This window comes from Cygnus olor, chromosome 9 (assembly GCF_009769625.2).
Source record: "Cygnus olor isolate bCygOlo1 chromosome 9, bCygOlo1.pri.v2, whole genome shotgun sequence".
Lineage (NCBI taxonomy): Eukaryota > Metazoa > Chordata > Aves > Anseriformes > Anatidae > Cygnus > Cygnus olor.
Window position 1 is genome coordinate 285,501 of NC_049177.1, and position 26,103 is coordinate 311,603.

Below are 26,103 nucleotides of genomic sequence, written 5' to 3' on the forward strand. Positions count from 1 at the left end.
GTCTTTGTTGTTTATCAGTTGAGGGAATTGAATTTATTTTGCCTAAGTTGCAGACAGCCCTTCTCACTCCAGCAGCTAACACTTCCTAATTGTTAGGGTCTGTACCCACCCCAACATGCCTGAGGAAGGGCAGTCATCACCATCGCCAACACAGGGTAGAACCACAAGAAGCGCTCTGGACTGCAGAATGTAAGTGAGCACCTGGCTGTGATTGGACTCATGCGTGATATGAGATTCGGGCTTTTGTCATGAGGTGGCTGCACCCTGGTTTTGGAGGGAATGGTGTGACCATGCAGCCAGGGCACAGGGATTCTGAAGTCCTGGTATATGTATCCTTTATCATATCTACCATCTCCATGTTTTGAGATACCCTTGGGACATAGAGCCATGTTTAGGCATTGGAACTGAGCTCTCAGTAATATTGAAGATACGTGCAAAAATCTGCGTGATGGAAACAAGCCTCGAAACTATTTTCTTCTAATGCCTAACATAGTCCATACCCCAGCTACTAGTTATCTTGTGTTTTGCTCCTTGCCCAGTTTCTTGTGCATGTGAGGCTTTTATTTGCTGTTGTTTCACTCTGAAATAGCTGAATATCCATTTCCATGATGTCTAGAAAGCCCTAGAAATCTTGATGCTGTGATCTTTGAAGTCTTACTCTTTTCCATTACTTTTGCTTTCAAACAACACAATTTTCTTTCGCAAAGGACATACAGACTGTAGCCAAACAGCAGAAGTCCTAAGAAAAAGACTCAGCTCTATCAATTAACATTTTCAGTTCTGTGGTGACTTTTGTCCTCTCTTTTGTGTTAGATTTCACATATAAGTTTGATCCTGCTAAGTTAACGGTCAAAAGGAGATTTAATCCTACTAGTATTGATAAAAATTAGTTTTATAATTAGTGGCTTTGGGTTTCACACATGCATCATTGCTTGCAGGATAAGGCTGAAACGTAGTGCACTTGTTTTTACTGTTTTACTGTTTGCTGCATGAAGAATACTTGGGGTCTGATCCATGCCCTTTCTGTTTATTGATATTTTTTGAAAAATGAACATATTATGGAAACTGTATGTAGATGTTACCAGATAGAATAGAATTGAATACAGTGGCTGAATCTGTTTTGGAGAAGGTTCAAAGACACTTGTGTGGTTTTTGTTTGTTTGTTGTTTTTCTTTTTTTTTTCTTGTTTGTTTTTATAGCTTTATACTGGCAGCTGCTAATTTCAAGTTATCATTATGTGCAGCTCCTGCATGTTTGGAAGAGGCTATTTAATGAAGTAAGCAATCTGTTCTGATTGATATTCAAAAAAAAAAGTCTTTTTTTTTTTTTTCCTTTATGAGGTATTTCTAGAATCTGAAAGGCATTTGAGAGCTAGAGAGGTGCCTGAAATCCAATGGATATAAGAAGAATTACTGAGTTCTCAGCATTGGTCCTGTCTCAGGTTAGTTTATTATATTTGAAGTTTAGAATTTAAACAATACATTATCATATTTTGATGATTCCCACAGAAGAATGAAAATACAAAGTGCTTAAAAACAAACATAAACTTAAATTTTGGCAGATAAGTCCTTCTTAGTTAACACTTCACAGAAATTACTTGTATGTACTTGACAACAGCATACATTTTTCATAAATCTGATTCTTGTGTTCTCAGGCAAAATATAAGGAAAGAACAGCAAAAAGGAATATGACAAAGATGACATCTTGGCAAACTCACTGAAATTATTATCATCTATAGTGGGGGAAAAAAAAGGAATATCAACCCGGCATGTGACTTTGGCTCATTCTTTATTCCTCTTTCTCTTGATTCTTAGACCATGGCCAAATTTGACATTTTTTTTTTTTTTTTTTTTTTTTTTAAATGCATGAAAAGGCTACCCTCATCATCCTATCTGCTGAGAGCCTCTTTGCCTCTTTCTCAAGTTCCTTTTACAAATAAGACAAGTGGTAGCAAGCATCCACCTCTGAAATGAACCCTGAAGCCTTTCCAATAACCAGAAATACTTGTACTGGGTCTTCCAACCTCATCTTCCTAAATCATACTACTGTCTGCTCATATTTTATTTTATGGTATTAAATTCAGGGTGTTTGGTCCTCATTTTTAAGGCTTTACTGCATGTTCCTTTGTGAATAGTCACTTAGATCCCTTTCTTACCATGCCATGAGGATATACATATGGTGTAATTAGTGCACTAACAAGAGGATGAAAATTAATGTTGTTTCACTCTGATCTCATTTGTGAGTAAGGCATTGCCCAGACTGCTGTTAATGACCTATTCTGCTGTTGTCCGAGGAGTACTGCTCCAATTCAAATTATCAGCAGAGTATGTTTTCAGCCTGCCTAGGGGGAAAGCCACTGCTCTTAGAAGTCTGTGTTGAACTGGCTACAGAAATAGTCTAGGATCTAGGCTATAAGAATGAGGAACAAATGGCAAGACATCCCACTAACAGGGAGGAATAGGAGAAAAGACAGGTAACAGTAGGTGCAGGTCTTCACATGTCGTCTCATGTCAGAATATACTGAACATGGTGTAAGCTTGCAGAAGGATTATCATGCAGCAGCCATGAGGAAGATCTCCTTGCTTCTCAGTTTGGAAAGGTCTTTACATTTGCAACCTTCTCTTATAATAAAGTTCATCTGGGAATTAAGGTTGCTTATTCTATGAAAGCATTGGCTTTAAATAGGCTTAGTATAAACAGTGCTGTATACCAATACTTCAGATGTCCCAAATCTTATCAGTGCATATTACAAAGCTAGGGAATGCTACACATCAGAAAACAATTTCCACTGATCTGTTGCATTTAGGGTAATCTCAGTTTTTGCTGAGTTCATCCTGTCTATAGCCTAACTTTCTGTAGCACAAAATTTACATTCTATGTAGACACTTCAAAAATAACATCTATATTTGTCTTGATTTTGTTTTATTTAAAAGCTATTTCAGATTGCCCATGCATATTTTTGTCCCATATCACTATCAGGACTCTTAAGCTCAGAATATATTATTGGTTTCTTGATGTGTTATGTGTTATCTGACATCTGCTTTCTTTGTCATGCCAAATCCTCCAAGCAATATTTTGAAAGACCTGAAAGATATCTTAAGTAGTAAATATCTTCTGGCAACAATACTTAATTTCATCACTACTCTTAAAAATTTTGTCTGCATGTTAATTGCCTTCTGAGTTTCCATACGGTCTCTCCATTGGTATTTACGATTTTTTTTTTCTCTTCTTTTTACTAGGCACATCATGTAGCTGATGCCATAACTTTTAGAAAGATATAAAAAGGTAATAATCTTTGCGATTTCCTCTCTCTTATTCCCTTCAGGCCAACCTCTTGAACAGAAGAAAAACTAAATTGTTGATGCATGAGAAAACAAATACAGTGCCACAATATGTACTGTAGTTTGAGTTTTTCTCTATAACACTTCCTTAAAAATGCTGTTGCATAGTTATCCTAATTACACGGTTGCTGTCTGACCAACAAAAGAGTTCAACAAAAAAATCTTTCAGCAATTCTCTAAAGCCTGCATTAGACTTTGATTTTTTTTCTAGCTCTGACCTTAACCTGGGACTGAAGGTTATCTAAAAACAGAAAAAGACTCAATGATGTCTACTCTGAATTTCCTGCAGTAATAAACTTTAGTATGCTTTTCCTAAAGACTGTAAGGTCTTTTACAAAGCCTGGCTGAATGTCTGTCCAGGACTTCAGTTTTCCGATTCACAAACTGGGTTAGTAACTGGATTTGAGATCTGCAGGTGCCATGTTCCAAAAGGTAACAAACATCATGGTCCATGTGTTTATTTCAGTGTTAAGAAAATGTCATATTCCACCAGCTTTTGCTTGGAAGTATTTATCTATGCAAGCCTGAAGGGAAGCGCGAGGAAAAAATAGCCCTTTTGTCCTTCTCAGTAGTGCATTTTTTTACTGGCTAAGGACTGTGTGGATTTAAGGTTCACAGGCGCAGCTATAGGATGCTCTAGAGTCCTCCTGACACCAGACATCTTGATTGGAGGACCCATTTCAGCCTGCTGTGAGCAGTCCTGCTTCCAGATGCTGGGCCAGCTATACAAGGAAGACCAACTAGGTGAAAATGAGATGGCATCATCTGGCTGATTTGTTTGCTTGTCTTTCCTTTCAGCTTCCCAGAAGATCTTGTCTTGCGTCAGACAGTTGTTTTTCTGTAAATGAATTACTTCTAGCATGTCACAGGCAAGGAAGGAGTTAAAAATAAATATTTGGGATGTAGTTAAGTGATTTTTGAGATAGAAGCAAGAGAGCTGGGCCTGTGCTTTAGGACAATCAGGAGCTGTGGAAATCCAAAGGGTAGGAACAAAAGCGAGCTGTTCGCCCTCTATCCATCCACCTGGTCTGCTCCAAAAACACCGTGGAGACGTACCTCATAGTCTGACAGGGAAACAAAAATCCATTCCTATGAATCACACTTTCACATTTTCTCTTTCAAGTACCCAAGAATTCAAAGAACTCCACAGCCCAAACACAGCGTTCTTGCAGGATATATTTTTTCATTTCTCTGCATTTCTATAACACTTAATTAAAAAATAGACAGGAAACAGCGAAGGAGAGGGAAGTAGGAATTTCAGGAAGGAGTGATACACCCATGAAAAACATAGAGAAAAATCCCTCTAAAGCTGAATGACCCCATTTCATAGTACATGCCGGTTTCCAAGCCAATGGACAAAACAAGCTCAGATATCCCCTTGGGGGAATTTTAGGCTGGGAAGTGAAAACGGACTGTGTGGTGATGTGTGTGCTGGAATCCAGGGTAGTGAGAAAAGAGAGAGGTGTCTTGTTTAATAAACATGGGCTAAAAGTGTGAAAGCTGCATTAATTTGGTGTCTAAGTCCTACCTACCTCTCCATTTCACAAATTGTCTCTTTCATATGGATATAGAGTTGACCTTGCGGGCTTTTAGGCTTCAAGTGAACAGGGTCACTCAGGGCCCAAGCCACCGCACAACCTCCCCCACACATACCCCAGTTATATCTTTTTACTATCTCTGCTGGACACTGCACCTTTCTGTAATTATAAATGTCTGCTTTCTGTCACTTCAAAGGTTTCCCAGCACTGGGATTCCTTCTTCAAAGACTTTACATCGCTGAAGAACCTCTGTCATTGACAGGAGATCCGTCTTTGAAGTTTTTCATGCAATTTATTGATTTCCCCTTTTTAGGATGTTCATATCAGAAAATATTTCACTGTGTTTGAAAATCGGTATATTTTTGTGTTGTTGAGGGGCTACCTCTTTGAAGAAACAACACTGTTGCAGCAGTGCCTCCGTATGAAGAAATCTGATAGAGTATCTGCTGTATGCTTTATGTTCCTTCAAGCTCCCAATTTTAGAAACTACCTCTCTTTATTTACTTTCTACTTGGAGGTTGTTTAGGTGCTTAGGTAATACAGCTTCACACTGATTTATGTGAATAGGCCTAATTTAATGGTCCTATCTATGTACTTAAAACTTTTCATATGCTTAATATTCTATTGAATTACCAATGAAAAAGTGAAAATAATAACTTCAGCTTGAGCAAATGAAAACAGCGTATGCATATTTAAGTGGCAATTCTTTGGAAATGTAGTTGTACTGGTTTTCCCATGTGTCTGAATTTTCTTAAAACAACAGAATTCTACATTTCTATATATGTATATATTTCTATATATTTCTATATACATTTCTATATGCTCTCAGGTAACCATCAGTAATTCTTCATTAAATTGCTGAAATGATTTGTGTGAGCACTTGCTGTCATCTTTGGTACAAACTCCTGTATACAACTTTGGTAAAACTTTGGTTCAACATAGACTGATTGAAAAGTGATTGAAAGTTCACGGAAGCTGAGAGGCAAATAACGAACACCCAGTGGGTAGAAAGGTCTTCAGTCCTCTGGCCATTTCCAAAGCACTCTCTGATTCTGTTCTAATGGGCAATTTTGACAGCTTGTACTTTTAGATACTCAACTTAAGTCACATGAAATTTTTAGAAGGATTTGGCCTTCCTGTATGTGTGTGCATGGGATGTGTGTTTGTGTTTGACTTTTGTTTTTGTTTTGTTTTCCTTGAGGCTTGACTTGAATTCCTTTATTTCTGCTACGGAAGCTCTTCTTGTATATAACAATGGGTATAACAATGGGACTTTTGCTGAAACTGTCTGCAAAATGTTTCTGAAAATTAAGCAAGTTTGGACATTTCAAAGGAGTGATACCTTAAACTAGTCACTAGTTTGCTCATTTCAATTTTTGACACTATGAAGATTTCCAAGGACTTGTCTTCTGAAAATGTTTACCTTGTGAGGTGGTTTCCTGGGTAAGTTCACATTGCTCATATATTCTTAAAAGGAAACTTTTGACCTTGGATTATTTCAAAGGTCTGACTGTTTCTAAGTATTTCTTTATTACTTGTATGCCCTGAATTATCAAAGTCCATTCTGATCCACTGCAAACCAATGAAAATAACCGTTTGGGGTATGTATGTCACTGCATAGAACGTTCTTGAATAATCACATTGTGTTTTAGAACAGAAAAGTATTTTCCCCTCGTGATCTGTTTGACTTTAGGCACACTTAAAGGCTTTCTTCCAATGTGTCACTGGAAACGATTGCAATAGTTGATTGCGTCCAAGAGATGTACTGTTAACATGGAGCTGATCTCCAATGATATGACAATTCTGGACTCACAGCATGCATATGGGTGGGCCCTACATCACACACACAGTGAATCACTTGTAATGAGGAAGCATCAGATCTGTCATGCACATGGATTGTATGCAGAGAATGCATTGGAAGTGTGGTGGATGCACACACGAGGTGTGTGGGGTGTATTTTGTAGGGCCATCCTGGATACTCCTTGTTGCATATTCCTGTGCTGTAGAGGCAAGTAAAGCAGAGTGGGTGTTGCCCCAGAATTCCTCACTTCCGGAAAGCAACTGGTTCAGCTGAGCTGTATGACACAGGAATGGATGGCTGAATGGCTGAAGTTGTAGATTTAACCAAAACTCACTGCAAAAGTATATGTGTGGCTGCATTGCTTAGAGCTGTCACATATGTTTAAAGGAATATGGTTTTGAAAAGGCAGAAAGATGTTTTATCATTCATACAATACCTGGGCAAGCAGCCATATTTTTATTTTTATATTTTTTTCCCACTAAGTTTTAACAGATTTGTTTAAAACTTGGATAGGGATACCTTTTATAGGTGTCGCACCAAGAGAATATCCTGAGTTCATGCTCAGAGATAGGAGATTACTGTTCTCCACAGCTGCTTTAAATGCTTCATACCTCTACAGACTTAATTTGGCAGCTTCTGCTAAAACTACCTGCAAAGTTGCTGTTCCTGAAGTTATCCTGATTTCAAACTCTGCTTTACTAAAGTAACAGAATGACTTCGTTTGTAGCCATCTGGAGCCGACTTCTGTTGTTCATATACCAAATTGAGCTGACACTGGGGTAGACAGGGAAACAGTAACTTATTTCTTTGTGCGTATTTGTGATGTTCCAGCTGAGTCTTCCCTTCTTACATTTTCTGAATATTGTCTAAAATAATATGCCAAATTATGGAATTGTTACTCTTCCACTGCTACTCAATTAAAATGACTCATAGTATATGATAAGACCTTTAGTCCTTTCAAGTCTCCATCTGCAGCCAAAGGGACTCTTCTTGCTTGTATTCATTTTCTGGGCTTGTGTAGTGCAGAAGTACTTGCATCTGCTATATAAAAAATAAATGACCAACCCTTTCTGTGTCATCAGAAAGCTTTGATGACGCTAGATTTTAACAAAGAAGGATATTTATGTAAATTTGATTAATATATTTTTATTTCTGGTGAGTTGTCATTGGCATTTCTTTAAAATTAAGGAAAGAGAGGAAGTAACAAAAGTTTGGGGTATATATTTATCCATATGTTTACAGTGTGCTTAGTATAATTATATAATGGCTGGCTGCTTGCAGTGCTCTTCTCTGTGTATCACTAACGTGATACTTCTTTCCTTGTCACTAGATTTAAACTGTAGCATTGTAAGACAAACATCCTCCTTCAGCTATTTCCATTATACTGCATACTATTACAAAATGAAAGGGAAACGTTGTATTTTATCTCTTTATATATTATAAAAATAATGAAGAGGATAATTATCAAGGCTGTAGTGCAATTTCTTGGCATTGCTGTCAGTTACAAACTTCTTGAGCTGCATTCCTTTGGTATAAAATGTCAAGAAAACCCCAAGATTGAAATACAGTCATCTAATTAATTTCTCTCTAGTATTAGTTTCATGGCTTGTGTCTGTGTGGAACACTCACTGATAGTTAATAAAAAGAAAATGAAACATAGTCCAGTTTTAGCTTTTAAGTTCTGAATACCTTTTCATGGCCAACCTTTCATTGTGCTGTTAAATACAAATTAGCAGACTTTATTAAAAAGAAAAAAAAACAACTGAAACTTTAAGACTTTAAGTCTGGCATTCTGTGCACAGCCTTGCTGTCTGTTTTATCATATCTCTTTTCACTAATTCAATTCAAAGCTGAATGTTTAGATTTGAAGCCTTATTGGTATTGCCAGTTTATTGTTGTGCATCATTTCTACTACAGCCATAGACTACCATGTTGTCTGAAGCCCTCTGGCTTCTTACACTGCTGGACCTTAACATTTATTATTTTGTATAATCCTACAGATTATACAATGGGGCTATATATGCCAATAGTATCCATACTGTTTTTAGAATAACCAACCACTTTCCTCATTTTTAGTCGTGGAAATTGCATTAGTAGAAATGCCAAGAAAGATCTACATCCGGATTTATCACTTTTTTTTTTCTTCTTTTTAATATTAAAAGGAGGCTGTATGTATGGTATCTGTGGGTGGTAGCTAGCTTGTCTGAAGGTGGGCACTTGCTACTACTTAAATCTCTTGCTATTAAGAAATACAGGTGGAGTCTATGCAAGTCTGTGCAGAGAACTGAGAGCAGGGACGCTATACGGTGTCAGCAGGAGACGAAAGAAGGACTGCAGTTCTTATTTTGAGGGGAAAATCAGAAAGACAGGAATAACCCTGTTGTACAGCCCTGTAACTACTTGGTGATTACGATTTGCAGAACCAGTCTCTAAGTTACAATTCAGCTGTGCTGTACAAAGATGTGGGAGATCCAGTGAATCCCACAAGCCCAGTAACTCACCCAAGCTGAAACTTACTTATTTTGGTACTGACAACTGCAAAAGTTCAAATTTACAGCCTAGCTCCTTTAAGAAATGTGAGAGTTCTCCCTTTTCACAAATAGCAGTTGTCCTAAAATTTTGATGCAAACTTGTAAATCTCTGTTCTTTTTTTCTTTGTTCTGCTTTTTGTTTTGTTTTGTTTGTTTTGGTTTGTTTGTTTGTTTTTGCTTTTCCTCCTGCTCAGTCAAGCTCTGTGCCATAACACTAGAGTTCTCCTAGCAAAAGCGTTATGATGTCTTGTATTATCAGTCAAGCATCTCATGTTATCTTGTGGGGAAAACCAATCCTGTTCTAATGCTGGTTTTACACAAAGATATTTGAGCTTCAGAGGAATTAAATAACTTGCCCAAATCCATGGAAAAAAGCTGTGGTGAAAGTGTCCATAGCTCTTAAATCAAAAGTTAGAACTCTAGCACTTGCATGGTCCTTTCTGCTCACATATTGCTCCTTTTACGGCATTAAAAGTCAAACCCCAAAATGTTTTGGTTGAAAGTGTGGTCCATTTGGACCTCATGGTAGTTACTAAGGAAACTTAAGGGAGGCCAGGATTTTACAGCTGGTAGTTTGGGTGTTTGATGTTAACAGCACTGGTTAATGCAATGCATTCAACACAGAAATTGTCCGGTCTTATGCTCTTGTCTTTTATTTGAACTAATGCCATTTAAATGTTCTAGCAAAGTCTTTTTTAGAGGGGAAAAAATCTCTCTGACTAAATTGAGTGAAAATCTGGAAATGTTGAGGGTAAAAAATCATGTTTAAAACCCATGGCATCCTTCCCCAGTTTTACCCTAGACCAGATGTTCTTACTAAACTTCTTGTCTTTTTTGCTTTTCTTGTTTTTAAGTGAAATCATATTTTTTCAAAATTCCCTGCAAAAGTTCATTAGCATTGATGAGTTCTTCTTTCCACGCATGACACTGCCTCCTGCAGGCTAAGCTATAAGTGCTCAATATAATTATGGCAGACCATAAATAATGAATATACCTATCAGGGCTTTGCAGGATTGCTTGTGACATGAACATAAAACATTCTGAGAGTAGGAGAGGCAATTGCTTAGTATTGGTTGTTTAATTGTCTGATTTACAGAGCAAGTTGAGCTTGGGTTTGGGCCATACAGGGCAGTAGTTAATGCTGGAGGTTTGTGCCTGGGTGAGTTTCACTCCAGTGTGGGACAGACATTTGTGCAAAGAAATCAAATGTTGTTTTTGTTCCTCCACTGCTATTGCTGCTGTGCTGCAAATCCTCTGAGTTCTTCTGAAATCAGCGAAATAGCCGGCTGTATACCTAAAATGGTTGGCAGCATGGCAGGGAGCTGCTGCCAGGTATTCCTGGTACGTTTGGCAGCTCAAATGAGGAATGAGTTAATATCTTTTTCCAGGGCTCAGTGTTGCATTTAAGCAGAACCCTGCACTGGAGGGAGCCGCATCCCTTCAGTCATATTGCCTCAAGGAATCATGCCTCAAAATGCAGAAGCCCTACTAGGTGTCCTGGCAGCCCAGAGAAGTCCTCCCTTTGCTGCTCCACTTCAGGGGATGAAAAATCTTTCTGCTTGTATAGTCAGCCAGCTCTGGTAGCCAAAACATTGGGTGAATTTCAGTCATGTTCCTGCTTTTCCCTCACCTTCTCTGTCCTTCTGTATTTGTGTGCTGTAGTAGAAGGGCATAGCAGTGGACCTTGTTCCTTCCCTATTCTCTGGTGAAATAAATCTGTAGGATGTCTGGACATCAACTGATCTTTAATTTGGACTCTGCAAAGAATTGTGAAGAGTACTAGATGTCAATAGGAAGAATGAAATTTAGCAAGGTCATTTGCTTGTTAGGTCCATAGATGAAAATGGTGGTGCATGCAAGTATCCATTTTATTTCACATAGTCCATTTAGTCCAATGACTGGGAGGAGCCAGAAGCACCTGCTACAATCAGCCTCTACAATCACCAGCTACAGAATAATCTGTATTTAAAGGATGTTTTTCTCTAACATTTAGGAGACAAAAGCTGGATTCCTCCATGAACTTGAAGGTTTATCTCTTTCTCAAACTTCTTATTGTCACAGTCTAGAGGTACCTTCAAGTTGTATTTGTCAAGTTCAGTACACATTTTGAAATAGATGTGAGAATCTGTACTTGGATTTTCCAAAGGCTGAACGTTTATTTTGGTTGAACTAGTGAATGTCTGGAGCCATGCTATTGCAGTTGCTTGAGTTACTTTTTTAACAGTGATGGTGTGCAGGAAAACTGATGTTCAAATACACTCTTGAATGATGAAAAAAAAAATCCCCTAATTACAATAAAGAAGTCTAAAACCCTTTTAAATCTTAGGCAGAGTGATCTGGGTTTAGGAAGGAAACCCAAAAATGAAAGTAGCCCAACTTGTAAACAGAGATTGTGTTAGGGTCTGTTTGGAAAGTACATTTGGAAATGCACTATGTATTCTATCATAAAACAAATCCTGAAATCTGTGAGGTTATATGGAATGGTTCCCTGATCTGAGCATGGCATGGCTGTTTGCAAATGACTGTTCTGTGTATTGTGCTTTGCCAAGCTCATTTCATGTGATCTTCAGTGTGCTACGGGCTTAAAGTGCTTGGTCATTATTTTTATCTCAGGGAGTCTGTTGATTTTATGATATGCATTCCCCTTATGAACTCTCCAAGTCTAATTTCTTTGCTTACCTTCAACTGAGGCATTTCATAGTTATACAAATATGTGTTTATCTCTTTCTCTGCTTGAGGCTGTTCTAAACTGCCAGGATCTCATGGAGGGCTAATTTCAGTAATGTGTAACACTCTGAATGCATCTGCAAAGGTGGCAAGGGATAAAACATAGAAAGTGCTCTGTAATGCTTTGGGAAGGGAATACCAGTGAAAAACAGGGACAAGAATGTCAAAAACAAAGCAAAACAAAAAACAACCAACAAAAACAAAACTGCCAAAGATACCTCTGACAGATTCAGCATAGATTATATACAGGCTCTCTGTCTGCCTGGCATGAAAAGCTGATTATCTTCAGGACTTGCTCTGTGTATGTAATTTATAACAAAAGTCACTGCCTAAATGGCTCTCCTGAGTTTATTTCACTGTCTTCTGATCTCAGCTGGCACAGTGATCATCTCCGTGAATCCACTTCGCAGTTGTCCATTTTGTTGATTCTGTGTTACTGTTTCCCCAAAATAGAGGACTTTTAATTTCAAACATCGTTAAATGTCTTTGCTTGAGAATATTGGCTACTTTCAGTATACCTTTGGATCCAATAGCTGATACCCCAGCTCACCATCTGGCAGTTGATTTTCCTACCCTTGTGCTTATGAAAAAATAGTTTGTCAAGAATTAAAATGAAAAGAAAGAATTTGATGTGTTATGGATAACTTTTCTGGAATCTCCATGGGAGTAAGTGGCAAGACAGCTGATCTGGTTTTGTTTATATTGTTTTGGAACAATTTCTACGTATCATTTAGGTCTCTTACTTACCATTTGGGACCAGTTTAGACATGTCAACAATCCCTTTGACCTCAGTGAGACAATTAAAATGAATGGGTGTTAGTTGGCTTTAGATTACGAGGTGCTGGGTTAGAATGAAGCAGTAGCAGGTTTGCCCTCTCTTCCCTGCATACTTCATAAGAGTGCGTAATAAATTAAAAATAATTAAATAATAAAAATAGAAAATGCTGTGGCTTGCTCTTGGTGTACCAGAAGTGGCTGCTGGAGTCACTTATTGTGTAAAACCAAAGTCAGTGCTTTTCTTCACTCTGGAACCTTTACTACTTTATATTTGTGTTTCTGTTATCGTGAAGCAATAGTGAGTAGAAATGCTATAGCCTGTAATTTTTGTGATCTGCATTTTTTTGATGTGCATTTTAAATGGGTAAATGTACATATAAATATACAGAAAGGAAAGAAGAAGTAATTTAAAACATAAAGTATTTTAAATTCCTGGTTCCTGTGGGGCATGGTTTGAGTAGATAGGTCTGCACATATATAAATAAGGAGTGTCATCATATAGCTTTCATTTTGAAATTATTGTTGCATCCAAAAAGAAATGAGAATAGTCCAGTACTAAAGCAACAGGATAGTGAAATTATCCAAACACTTGAAATTTCAGCATACCTTTGTACAGCAGTAAAGGCAATATCCAGAGCCTGTATTCTCACTTGAATGATTATGACAATAAGATTGAGAAGTTTGAAATGAAACTTCCTCATAAGAATGATTGTAAGAGCACAGCACTAGCTGTAGGATAGCTGCAGATGGGAAAGTATGTCTCTCCAAATTCAGTGTTGTTTTAATGCTAAACATGTTTTTTCTCTTATCTGCCTCACTACGCTGTATCTTCTGAGCCGCTATGCTAGAGTTGGCTTTAATAAATACAAATAAAATAAAATTAGACCCTTGCCTGTAAAATCTGAGATAACTGTAAAACTGAAATGTAGCTGCATGGCTCTTAGCCAACCTATTGGAAATGAGAAAGGGACATTTTAAAATTTCTTCTTAGTATTTCTATTCTGATTCTAATCAAAAGCTTGAAGATAGAAGAATGTTTGTTTTGTTTTTTATCCCAGATGGTTTGAAACATTAAAAAAAATACAAGGCTGGAGTCTGGCATTGCTGTAGTCCAGGTAAAACAGCAGGAGCTATTGTAATACAGTAAGAAGGATTCAATAAATCTGAAACCGTTACAGCAGCAGTGGGGTACTTTCAACATAATTCCTATTTCTTTGGGAACAATTTTGTAATTTAAAGTATTTATTTATAAAGTAACTGTCAGAAAGAAGTAAAAGTGGCAGTGTTTTCAGTTCTTAACTAGTAATCATAATTTAGTTCAATTCAGGGTAGAACAGCTACAGTAGCACATGAGAAGCGTAAGATAATAGCACAGTCTTAGCTGAGAATACAGAACATCTTGTATTTCTAATTGCATCCATCTTGTAAATGAACACAAACTTTAATTGAGCAAAAACTTATTATAGGAATCACTAGCGAAAAAAAAGCTCTCTTATGAGCCTTAAATAGGGTAGATGGTATTTGTCACAAATCAAATTTGTTCTTTTATTTTGGTAAAGTGAAAATAAATCCATCAGCAAAGCTTTTTGGAGCTACAAATATGTTGGATATGTCAGTATTTCCATCCAGTAAGAAACTATTTAATAACATTTTTCAGTGTAGAATTCTGGGTATACAATATAATAAAAATTGGTATAATTTAGTCCATTTCCAACACATTATAGAAAGATTATTAATAATAAATTTGGAGCAGTTAATGGTTAACAGTGTATCTTGGGTAAATAAACTTCAAGATCAAAGTCTGATTAATTAATAGCAAAATAATACTATGAGAAGGGATTGAATGCTACAAAGCAATGAATCTCCTTTGAGAAATACCAGACAACTTCTTCGATCCTAGCCAGACAGTGGAGATATCAGTAAAACCCTAGCAAATAATATCCCATGTCCATTGGAAATGTTATTGAAAAATATGTGCTAAGCAATGATGCCATTTATTTTGAAATACATTCCAAACAGCATTTGTTTTTCCTCTGGTGAGACAAAGCTAGAGGATGGATGGCGAAACAATGCAACCTGTATGAAACACAAAAGTATTAAGATTACAATTTATTGCACGTAAATGTCTTGTATACAATTTTACAAAGTAGGATATTCCACAGAGAATTTAAAATATAAATAAAAAGGGGTAGAATTAAATATATATATTTATATAAATATATATGTATAAATATATACATATATATATATGAATCTGCCTTTGTAAGGTACTCTGCAAAGTTGGTAAGCTGGGCTGCTTAGAGTGGTAGGTAGATCAGGATATTGGGACTCTCCTCCAAGCTTAGCAAGATCTGACGCCACCATTCCCATCCTTCATTTTAAACAGATTTTAACAGCCCTGTGGGGTCACTGTCTAGGCATATTTGTTTCTAGTTTAATTGCTTTGTGTCACAAAAAACTGCTAGATGATTGGTGTTTCTAAACATGTAGACTGGATAAAACTACCCCAACAAATTAGCTATACTATATGCTCATCCAATTTCAGCATTTCACACTTTGCAAAAGAGTGGGCAAAGTGTCATCTACCATGTCAGCTTCTATACACTACAGTCATTAAATCCAATAATAAGTTTGGATGCAAATGTGACTAAAATAATTTTATAAAGGAAAAACTCCTAGAAGAGGAGCTCATTCGTTGTCACACAGCTGAATCCTGTTTTCACAACAACTGTGTATATTCACTTACTTCCGCAAATCAGCATGAACACTGGGAGAGTCAGAACTTGCCTATAATTTGATTTGTTCACGGAGTCCAGGGGTACAGCTATTCCAACAACATGGATTACATCCTTTTTACAGATGGAAATTGAGCAGAGGAGCACAGCTATTTCATAATAGCTCCCCTTGTGGACAAAGTGTTTTGAGATGAAAGATACTTTAGTCTGGAATAATTAGTGCACTGATTATTCTAGAACAGAATAAGTGCACTAATTATTCCTACAGTGTCCACACAGCGACAAACAGAGGGCTATTGAAGAATGGCTTATTCTGCAACAGCTATTCTGGTCCATTTCCTCATATGGGCAAAACCTACTGCTGTTGTCAGTAGGTAATGAGTGTATAGATGGAGAATGTGGATGGATTGCATTAATGATCTCTTCCAATTAGTGTTTCTTTGTGCTTCACTTTTGTTCATGTGCAGAGTTAATTGCTTAAAGCTCCCTCAAGTCAGGCACATTTCTAATCCAAACTTCCCAGTTCTTAAATAGAGACCCTCCAAATTCTTCTGCAGGTGACCCACCACCAGCCAGCTGCACGTCATTGCTCATACGTGACTATGTAAGTAAAATTGTTGATTTTTTGCTGGAACATATTTGTTTTCTTCTGCTATGTTTTAAAGGTTATGGTGCTCTGAAGCCCTTTTATATGTTTTCCTAAGAAAAATAGTTTGGAAAAATAGTTTTGCAATAATGGAAAATACTGGAAAATTCACCTATGTGATTATTGTTTCAAGAAGACAGAATATCTATCTGTGTGGAGAGCTGAAGGAGTTACAGACAGAAGAGTAAGAGAAGGGGCTGTTAGGTACCAGACTGTATTTGTCCCTTATATTAAATTAACACTCAATATTCAGGCAGTGCTTCATATCCTTATTTCTAAACTCAGTACGCTTTTACCCAGGTCCCAAAACCTGGTACTGACACTAATGTCTCTGGCTTATTTGTCATGAGCCCTTTTAAGTTTAGAAGTGCATATTTTTCCAGAAGAGACTTGATCCTCTGCTGGACTGTGAAGGCCAAGGCACAGCTCTCATTGCTTCTCTTGCTGACAGATGAGAGAAATGTGCTGCTGGTCCAGGGAGGAGAATGGGGCTTGCCGACATCAGGGATCCCAGCACCATTTCCTCACCAGGTGCACGATGAGGTTAGCAGTTATTAGTTTTCAAACCAAACATGAGAGCAACTTTAGGGAAAGATTTCAAATATGCCACTGATCTTGAGCACTTAGTCTGAGGTTCCTTAAGGTGATCTCAACCTGGACCCTCAGGAAGGGAGATGTAAATAATCAGTGGCCATTTTAAAAGGAATTGCCAGGCAAATGCAGCAGTTTGTTTGTCTACATTCTGTCTAGTTTCTGTTTCTGTTGTAGAAACTGTGGCCCAAGCATAGAACTGAAAGTAATAGAATTCGTTTTTCAATCCTCGAACTTACGCAACTCATTTAGCCTTGTGGAACCTCATTTCTGCATGCGTGCAGTGGGTGGAACCTAGAGGTGAAGAATGACAATACAAAGGGTTTCATATATTTACAAGCAAATTATGGGGAAAGAGTTTAAGCATTTAAAAGAATGGAAATTGCAATGCAAGAGATGAGTGAGGAACAGAGTGGGACTGTGCTAGAGTGACCGAGATTTGTGTGTAATCTATAAGAATGGATTAATGCTTGTTTCATTACAAAAAGCAGTTTATAAAGTACTGACTACGATTAAGGCCTGTGATAGAATAGTCTGAAAGATAGCAATGTATCTGTTCCTCCAGACAATGTGGCTTTTAGAAGCATCTTTCCCTCAGTGGCTAAATTTTCCAACTAAACTGACTACTACATTGCTAGTTAAAATTAGGTTTCACTGTGCATAACCTTTTTCTACGAGTGTGTCATAAAACTGTAATTTAGGTGATACTAGCTTGCAAACATGAGTTAGCAATATGCTCCAACTACGATTTCAATAGAGCAAATTCCAATGCTTTCTCATCATGGGTGAAGTGCAGCCTCTTAAATGAGACAGTAGATGATTATATTTAGAAATCCGATTTTGTATAAGAGAGAGGAAAATACTAAGAGTACGTTTTTTGTCTGCTTGTCCTTCCTCTGTTATTGTGCAGTTCTGTTTCTCTTTCCTCTATGCAGTTAACAGTGGAACAGGATGCAGATGGGGCCATAACTAGAATAATTCTATAAATACTCTTTTGGTGCCAAACACTGGAAAAATACCTTATTTCTCTTCATGTTGAGGTAGAGAAATGAGCTGTTTGGTTCAACAGCAATTCGGACAATAGAAAACTATTATTTTATTACCTTAACCATCTGAATAAAACACTGTACTACAGCATTATGTCTCAAGAATACAATGCCACTTTGTCACTAAAAGACTAAGACATTATACATGTTTGCAGCTGCAAAATTGCTCGTAGCTTGTCCAGTGGCTCCCCAGCTGAAATAACATTCTGAAATATAGCAAACCAGTGGATTCTGTGGTGAACTGTCTACTCAGATTTGCAAGGGTAAACAGAAATCCAAACAACAGGGAGTTGGCTCAGATCACATCCAGACAATTTAGGGAACTGTCCTGATCTTTTGTACTCTTTCTTCCCCTTCAGATCTTTTATGAGACTCAAGGAACAATCCTTTTCTATATTTTTGGCCATTACATTCACTGAAACCCACTCTAACCAAATGTGTAGGTTTAGGCTTTCTCTACAGAACCTCACTGGGTTATGAGATGAATTTTGCATTTCCCGGTGCAGAGTCACTCTTATCAGGAATTTTGAAGGACAGAAATCCTTCCTGTGTTTGGGGCAGCCCTGACAGTAAAGGGAACTTGGTTTACTCTTCCCCTGTTGGAGGTTGCCACGTAATGTTTGTGTCTTAAAGTACACTAGATGACATAACTTCATGGAAGTACTTAAAAGATTGGAGATAGGGGTGTTTTCATGGTGGTGCAGCAAGGACAGAAGGTGGGTGACAGGAGATGGAAGGAAGAAATGCATCCTTATTACTTGTAACATAGAAAAAAAAATGCAAATTTTGTCTATTGTTACCTTTCCTATGTGTTTTCTTTTTCTTGCTCTCTGAGTGCAAAGATTTTCATACTTGTGTCCCCATCATTATTTAAGATCTCAGAACAGAGTAGAGGGTCTGACTCTTCTCAATATTCATAGGTGTGAAGCTGTCTTCACACATGCCTGGTAGGCATGAAGCCCTACCAAGCAGTCATGGGAATGTGTCCCTGCTCCACTCTCTTGGTAACGTTACATGTTTTTATACAATCAGGCCTTAGGGTGCCACAGATTCCTCCTCCACAATGCTGCTGAGCTCAGCAGTGCTGTTTTGGTCTGCGTGAGTTTTAACTTGGAGAGAGGGAGGCCAAAGAAAAGAAACAAAGGTGACTTCTTACCAAGGAGTTGCAAATGATCAAAAGATCTTTGCCAAACTAATGATCTGCAGAGTCTAGAACTACAGAAAAGAGAGGGGTTTCTTTTTGCAAACCAAAATTTTTTGTTTGAAGTGGTGAAAGCACTGGGTCTGCTGCTTTCCTGTGGGCATTCCAGTGGTGTCTTTGGAATTTGTAAGGTTTGTACTGCTTTTAAAAAGAATTTCTCTTATAGAAATAGGAATAAAGCATGTTACTTTTTTATTGTTGTTGCCTATTGGAGATCAGTATAGGCTTTTGCAACCAAATATGAATTATCTCAGAGGGTTTTGAACGTACATTGCTGACAGGGTTAAATAGCTTTTCTTCCTGAAGAGGGAAAATTCTGCTCTGGAGTGAGCAGAGACAAGTGACGTTATGCAGCTCAGGTAATGTGGACCTGACCTTCTCATCAGGCAGCAGTCTCAGCAGTCTCTCAATTGCTTGGGTTTTGACAGACTGACAAATTTAAAGCAAAGCAGGTTTGGACATTCATAAATGACTAACATCATACTGTCACAGAGATTCTTAAGATCTCTGTGAAAAACAAATTTCAAAATGTGCATTTACTAGATTCTGGCTGAACAAATGTGGACATTTTAGCTTGAATCAGCTGTGTTGTTTTTTTGTTTGTTTGTTTTTCCACGTGGTCTTAGTGGATGCCATTACCCGAGCCCAGAATTAAAATGATTCTTAAAGATAGAGTTTTGCGTGAGCTGATGAGTGTAATTCTGAACCCTTCCAGCTTTTGAAGTTTGCTGCATGCCTCTGTGGTTCTATCTCTCAGAAATGGACGTGTCCTCTTGAGGTAGAAGCACAAGTGGCAACAAAGGTGACCCAGGCTTTGTGCATGACCTGCACTGCTGTAGGGGAGAGCAACCAGGGCACCCAGCTCTAACCCCTGCACCCCAGTGGCTGAATTGCAAATGGAGTACAGCCAGGAGGAGTGAGTGCAAACATGGAGTTCAAAGAGTCCAGTTCTGTGAGGGTCACCAAAACAAACATTTGTGGGAACGGGCATGTGATTTTACACCTTTGAGACTCCCAATTCCTAAAGTAAGAAACATACTCGGAGTGTAGTCAGAAGAGCTGCAGTAGGTTGCTTCCTCCTGACTAGTCATTAGCCTCAGCTAAGATGTGGTGAACACGTGCATGTGAACAACTCCGGCTCAGCTCAGTGCGAAGGCAAGCCCGAAGCCTAGACCATCCCCAGCAGTTTGAGCAGACTGACAGCAGCGCTGAAAGCTAATGCCATCAACTCTGCCCTGCTATGGACTGGGAAGTACCACAGCTCAGATAACAAGCTGATATGGGATATTCTTCATTATAGTTGTTTGTGCTGTGCTCTCTGAGAATGTTTGTGTGGGTTCCACTGGAATTCACCATAAAACAAGGTGAGAGAGGAAGGCTGAGTAAACCTGACCCCACACAAAATGGTGATAAATAATAACAATGCACCCTAGTGCTTTTCTCATTTTTAGAGTTAGATTTGGGTAATTTAAAGTCATATCTGTAGGTCAGACCTATGAATGTTTGGTTTTGTGTGTGTGTGTGTGTTTAGGCAATTATTTTTTTCTGTACTTTTAGGACAGCATTTCTTGCTTATCTGAAGGGCTAGATTCTGCTCTAGGTTGCACTGGCTTAGACTTTGAAGTATCCTGCTGAAGCCAGTGCAGTTGCTCCACATTTACAGTGGTGCAAACATGTGCTGAAGTCAACTCATAAGTAACTTAGATTTGTGTGATATTTTCTGAGGAATTCAATGGTATCGTAGTCTGCATCTATGCTAGGAACCTGTGAGCCTGTCCTTGGCTGCATCCCAGCTCCTCACTGGAGTGAGCAAGACCTTGGCATTGACTGGCCTTTCTCCCCTCCTTTTCCTTGGAAGAAAAAGCTGGGGAATGTGTGCTGGACGAAGCTGAGGCACATTTCGACAGCTGCTTGGTTTGATAAAGAAACTGTGAAGACCTCAGGGCACACAATGGCACACAGTGGCACACGCTCAGAAATGCAGCCATAAAATGAAAGCTTGTGATAAACCTGTGTGCACAGGGTAAGGCCTGTGGAGCATAGAAAAGCTGGACTGCTGTGTTTTCTTTGAAGCCCCTGCAGCACATGCAGTGACTGGACATCGGTTCCACAAAAATGAAGATGGGAGAAGGACTTAGTGTACCCAAGCTGTGTCTGTCCATTCTGCGATTTGCAGTGTAATGAGAATTTCTTGGTGACTGGTCATTTTCTGCAGAAGGTTTCTCCTCCCCTCACCTGCTGTCTCCTTACCCAGGCTACGAACAGCGCCTTTCAGTATAACTATGTCAGGCAGTATAGTCTCAGTACAATTATGGATAAAGTTAGTAAATAGACATTTAAAAACATATTAATTTATGCTTAACCACATCAAGTGGAGAATTCAGTGTGTGTATTAAAATGTATTTTTAGGTTAACCAAGTGGCCCAGGACTGAACTTACCTGTTGCATGGAGGATCATGGAGCCTACAGGAACATGAAGAGATCTTGGCAAGTTATGGAAAAAGAAAAATTGAAATATGATGGTGAAATATGAGGAAACAGTTTGGCTGTTAATCAGCATAAGGATGCTCCATCTTGCTTGGAAAACAAAGGTGAGACTAAGTCCACTTCCCCAGTTCCATGATTGGAAAATGGATATTTGTAACTTCAAGTGATCTTCCCAGTGATGTCATGTCTTGATTTCTTTGCCCACCTCTTACATTCTCTCTAAATGTCATGTATTTAAACGTTTATTTAAGTGTTTCATTTGCTCAGCATCAAGTAACTTTCTGAATGTAAGACTTTCAGCTTTGTCATTCATTTGCATCATTGTTCCCTCTGGTTTCAGGTGTTCACTAACTCCACAATAGCTCCACTGACTGGGCTTCACATTGCCTTAAGTGCAAATTCTTTTTGTTGAACATAATGACCAAAATTCTGAGACTGGGATTCTGACTCTTAAACCATGCTTTGTTCCAAAGGCGCAAACAAAACCTCACTGAAATTTCATTTGTGGCTTTTTTTTTTTTTAATTAAAAATAGAGTTACACTGGTTTTGAAAACAAATACAACACAGTGCTAACTTGGGAAAATATCTTGCTCTTTCACTTTCATGCTCTTTAGGGAACTGGGGTGTTTCTTGCATGGCTGTAAATAACCTGACTACAGATGACAGGTTCCAGTTCTTATTCTTCTGAAGTTCAGATTTTCTTGTCTCTGAGGGGTCGCCTGAAATACTTAGGAAATATGATTGCTTCAGTGGAGAGGGAGACTTCCATAAACATGAGAAAAGGGAAGACATTTATCATATTTACCTAATAAATAGTTCTCTCTTGTGCATAAGATAAAGCTTTGTAAATGTAGGGAATGCAAAATTTGAATAGTAAAATGTCCTAATTGTTTTGGCATGGTCAAGGTGTATATTATGAAGGTGGGTGTTGTTCCAGTTCTTACTCTGTTTGGTTTAATTCCAGGAGACACACAGTCTGTGTCTTTTTGAATTTCAGTGTTACTCTTTCCTTTTCATAGCCAACTTTTTTTCCCTTTCTGAAATGTGTAGCTTGGAAACGAGGTCCTTTTAATGAAGCTTTTGAGTCTCACAAAATATGATTAATCTGATTAGTGGTTCAGACTCTTTTTATGCTTACATTAACTAACACAAAGAGCCCCCCTACAGGTTAAAGTTTAAATGTGGATTACCAGATAAAGCTAGTCCTGACGAGGTTTCTATGGTGCAAGGAAAAATTGAATTTGCCTTTCACCTCATTTCAGCCTTTGTCATCCTGGTTTTTGCCCTTCTCCCTCATTCACAGTGAGGATATGAATTTTGCAGTAAAATCTTTAAGCAATTATGCAGATAGCTTGGAAAAAGCTACACACAAGCACAATAAGAAAAGCTTAACTGAAAAATGGACCCCAGATATTCATTAAAACCAGATGGCAGCATTACTTGCAGCATAACTTTGGATGTTTGGACTAAATTTGTATTAATGTGCCAAAACCAGATGACAAAAATGAACCACTGTCATATGATTGTATGTATGTATTGTACTTTATATTTACAAAGTAGTGAAGTATATAGTAACTAGTCTATGAATGTCTTTTTTGATAAACAGCTAAGAAAGGCTATCCGTTCACACACAAACACATCCATCTTTAGATAGCATTCCTCTGTGGGAGGCTTCCCTTCAATTTAACAGATAATGAACTTCTTCAGATGAATCAGAAAATTGATAGTGAAATGAAGTTTAGTATTTTTCAGCATCTACCCATACAAGGATGTTTACAGTTTCAAAATGTGGTTTGTTAAAATTGCTCATTTTAAATTTCTCATCAGTCTAGTAACTCTAGCTAATTTTGATCCCTAATCACTTTATTTTGCAGATAATTTTTGTTATTGCTCTTTTAGAAATGGCTATAGGAAATAGGAGTGATATAGCACCTGCAAATATCACTTAATTAAAAGCATGATTGTATTCAGGGGCTTCCTACATATTTTTCTCTGTGAACAATGAAGAAGGAAAAGATTTTTTTTTCTTTTCTTTTTTTCTTTTTTTGGCATGCTCCATATGATCCGATAAAGCACAGCCACAGCTAGCATAGCCCACAAGCCAGGGTAGACTACAGTCTCCCCTCAGTGAACACACATAATTCCCATTACTGGTAATGGGAGATGCATGTCCCTACACAGAAGCAAGAGGGATCTTATATGTACATGTCATAAATATGAAAATATCTGGCAAGGAAAGAAGTGTTTAGTTGTGACAAATTGGCAGGAGGTATTTTGTTTTTCTGTTAATTATAGTAATTATTTATCTCACATTAAAATAGTCCCCTAAATTTGCTGGGCACTGTGTGCAATACAAGTAAGTTATGTTCACTGCAGAAAGGAACATACAATGTGAGGATGACAAAGAAGCACAACGTGAGGCATTGGTGCATCATCTGGAGGAACAAGAAGTCATGATTCAAGGACTTGAACGGTGAGAGACCTGTCTGGGGACAGGGGGCAGTGTGAGCACAGCTGAAGAGCCCTAACCTTGCAGAAGCGAGGTGGAGGGCTTGGGGAGAGCCTAGGGAGCTGAAATCAGGGGCTGGGGAGGGTCTGCCTGCCCTGCTGGGAGTGGTGGCGTGAGCTGTGAATGCCATCGCTAATGAGAATTAGCAAAGGGACCAGAACATCAATGTGTCTGCAGTGTGGGGAGAAGGTGAGCTCAGTAACAGCTGAAAGAGAGAAAGCAGCAGTATACAAGGTATGAAAGAGCTTTAGCTGAAGCAGATGGAAAACCAGGCAACTTGTGCAAAGGGCAGCTTAGCCAGGAGCTGCAGGAAAATGTCTTTTTTGTGGCAGACAGGGAAACTAACTGTTCACGTAGGCTCGGCCTGCCCCTGTTGTTGCTTCTGACTGTACCAAAATATTTTTCAGCCTGTTTGGAAATAGTCTTTTTATGATCACAGATCTCTGTATGTTTTTTATATCTGTGTCAGGCTATGCCCTATAATGAATCTACTGGCCAAGCGTTTCTGTTGAAATGGAAGGTGTGCTGTCGTTCTCACTGTTGGAAAGGCTCCTTAGATATTGGCAGTCTTTGCAGGACAGAGAACGTCCCACCTGGGGCAGCATGTTCAGCTGGAGCTTTGTACCTCCTGAGGTCCCAAGCAACCTGACTACACATACAAAGCCAGGGTAGAACAAGTGTCTTTCATTCTGCCACTCATGGAAGTATTTGCATTGTAATTGAAATTTAATCTGAGTTCATGAAATGTTTATGAACCTGGAGCAATTGTAGAAAGTTTCAGTCAGTTGCACTGCAATTTCATTTGCATGTTTATTTTTGGAAAAGAATATAGAATATTGCAAGAAAAAGATTTTTTTTTATTTATTTTTTATTTTTTAATTTTGAGTCGGTCTCCAGTAGGTTACTGAAAACTCTCGGGTAATCCTCAGGATGAAGAGGAACTGTTTTGACTTTGAGCAAGCTGTTTTCTCAAAAGAAGTAGCTACAAGCTTTCAGTCTTTGTGTTATCTTTGAATCAGTTGAAAAATAACTGATGGCAATAACCAGTGGCAGGCCTCCCAGATTGTCAGCTGAGGGCTTCGTTATGTATTTTCTCGCCCAGAAGGACTACCCATGAGAATGCAAGGGGGAGCGCAATTGCCTAAGAGCTGCTCTAGAGACGCTGGAATGTGTTTAATTCAGCAGAAGCTGAAGGCAGTTAGAAAGCTACATGTTCATTTCCATATGGAAAAAAACAGCAGACACAGATACTAACTGAGGACCTTAGATTATGTGGCTTCTTGAGCTACTCCAGAGACGTAGGTAGTTTAGAAAAATCTCTTGACCTTTTCATGTTTCCTCCACCATGATGGTTATATGTAGCCATGTAAAATGATAGGTAGTTTACAGCTCGCCTTCCCTGGGGTGAAGCTGATTTACAACACGCTTTGTGTGTGATTTGGCTATAGAGAGACAGTTTTACACCCAGCTTTTGCTTTTTGGCTATGATGAGGACTGTAAAAATGCTGTGATCTGGAATGTGCATGTTCTTAATTTGCTCCTTGGAGATGAAGGACTTGCTGAGACTGGCGATCGACTGAGGTAATCCACTGACCTAATATCCAGACTTAGACTGATTAGATAATCTTTCTGAATGAATGTATTTTTATTTTCCTGAGTCAATGGAGTTACTGTGTCTGATCCAGTCCTGAATTCCACTCAGTGGAAGGGTTGGGCAGCTGCTTCCCTTCCTCTTTCTCCTCCTCCTTCCTTGAGGTCACTAATGCTTCAGCTTAATCATGCATTGAGAAATCCTGAAGTAACAGGCCTTAGCAGAGATCTTTATTTTCTGGAAGGTGGACAGGCATACAACCTTACTTTTTTTCATCTGCCCAACAAATCTATGCATCTAATTTACCCTTTTTCTTACGATCAGCATTAAGTGGAATTCACTTATTTAGCCAAGCCCTAAGGCCTCAATGCTTTGGTGCAATTATTCAGGATTCTTTCAAAGTGCTGTACTGGTCTCTGCTGAGGCTGGGACTCAAACGAGAAAACACTGTACTTTCACAGCCTCCTGAATGGGATTTACCCTTCCTAGGAGGACCCCATATCCTGGTGCTTTCTGACCATGGAAGGGAGGTTCCAGGCACAGCCTTGCATCATCACACCAATGGGCTCATGGCAGCTAAA

At 38.5% G+C, this 26,103-nt stretch overlaps 1 long non-coding RNA gene across 1 annotated transcript in view; it reads left to right on the forward strand.

The window, feature by feature from the left end:
* LOC121074832 overlaps nt 1-21,520 on the forward strand; it is a 165,382-nt gene extending 143,862 nt beyond the window's left edge. The window contains exon 4 of the long non-coding RNA XR_005822554.1: nt 21,344-21,520. This is a non-coding gene — a long non-coding RNA (uncharacterized LOC121074832). The remainder of the gene's footprint in view (nt 1-21,343) is intronic.
* Nucleotides 21,521-26,103: the final 4,583 nt, after the last annotated feature.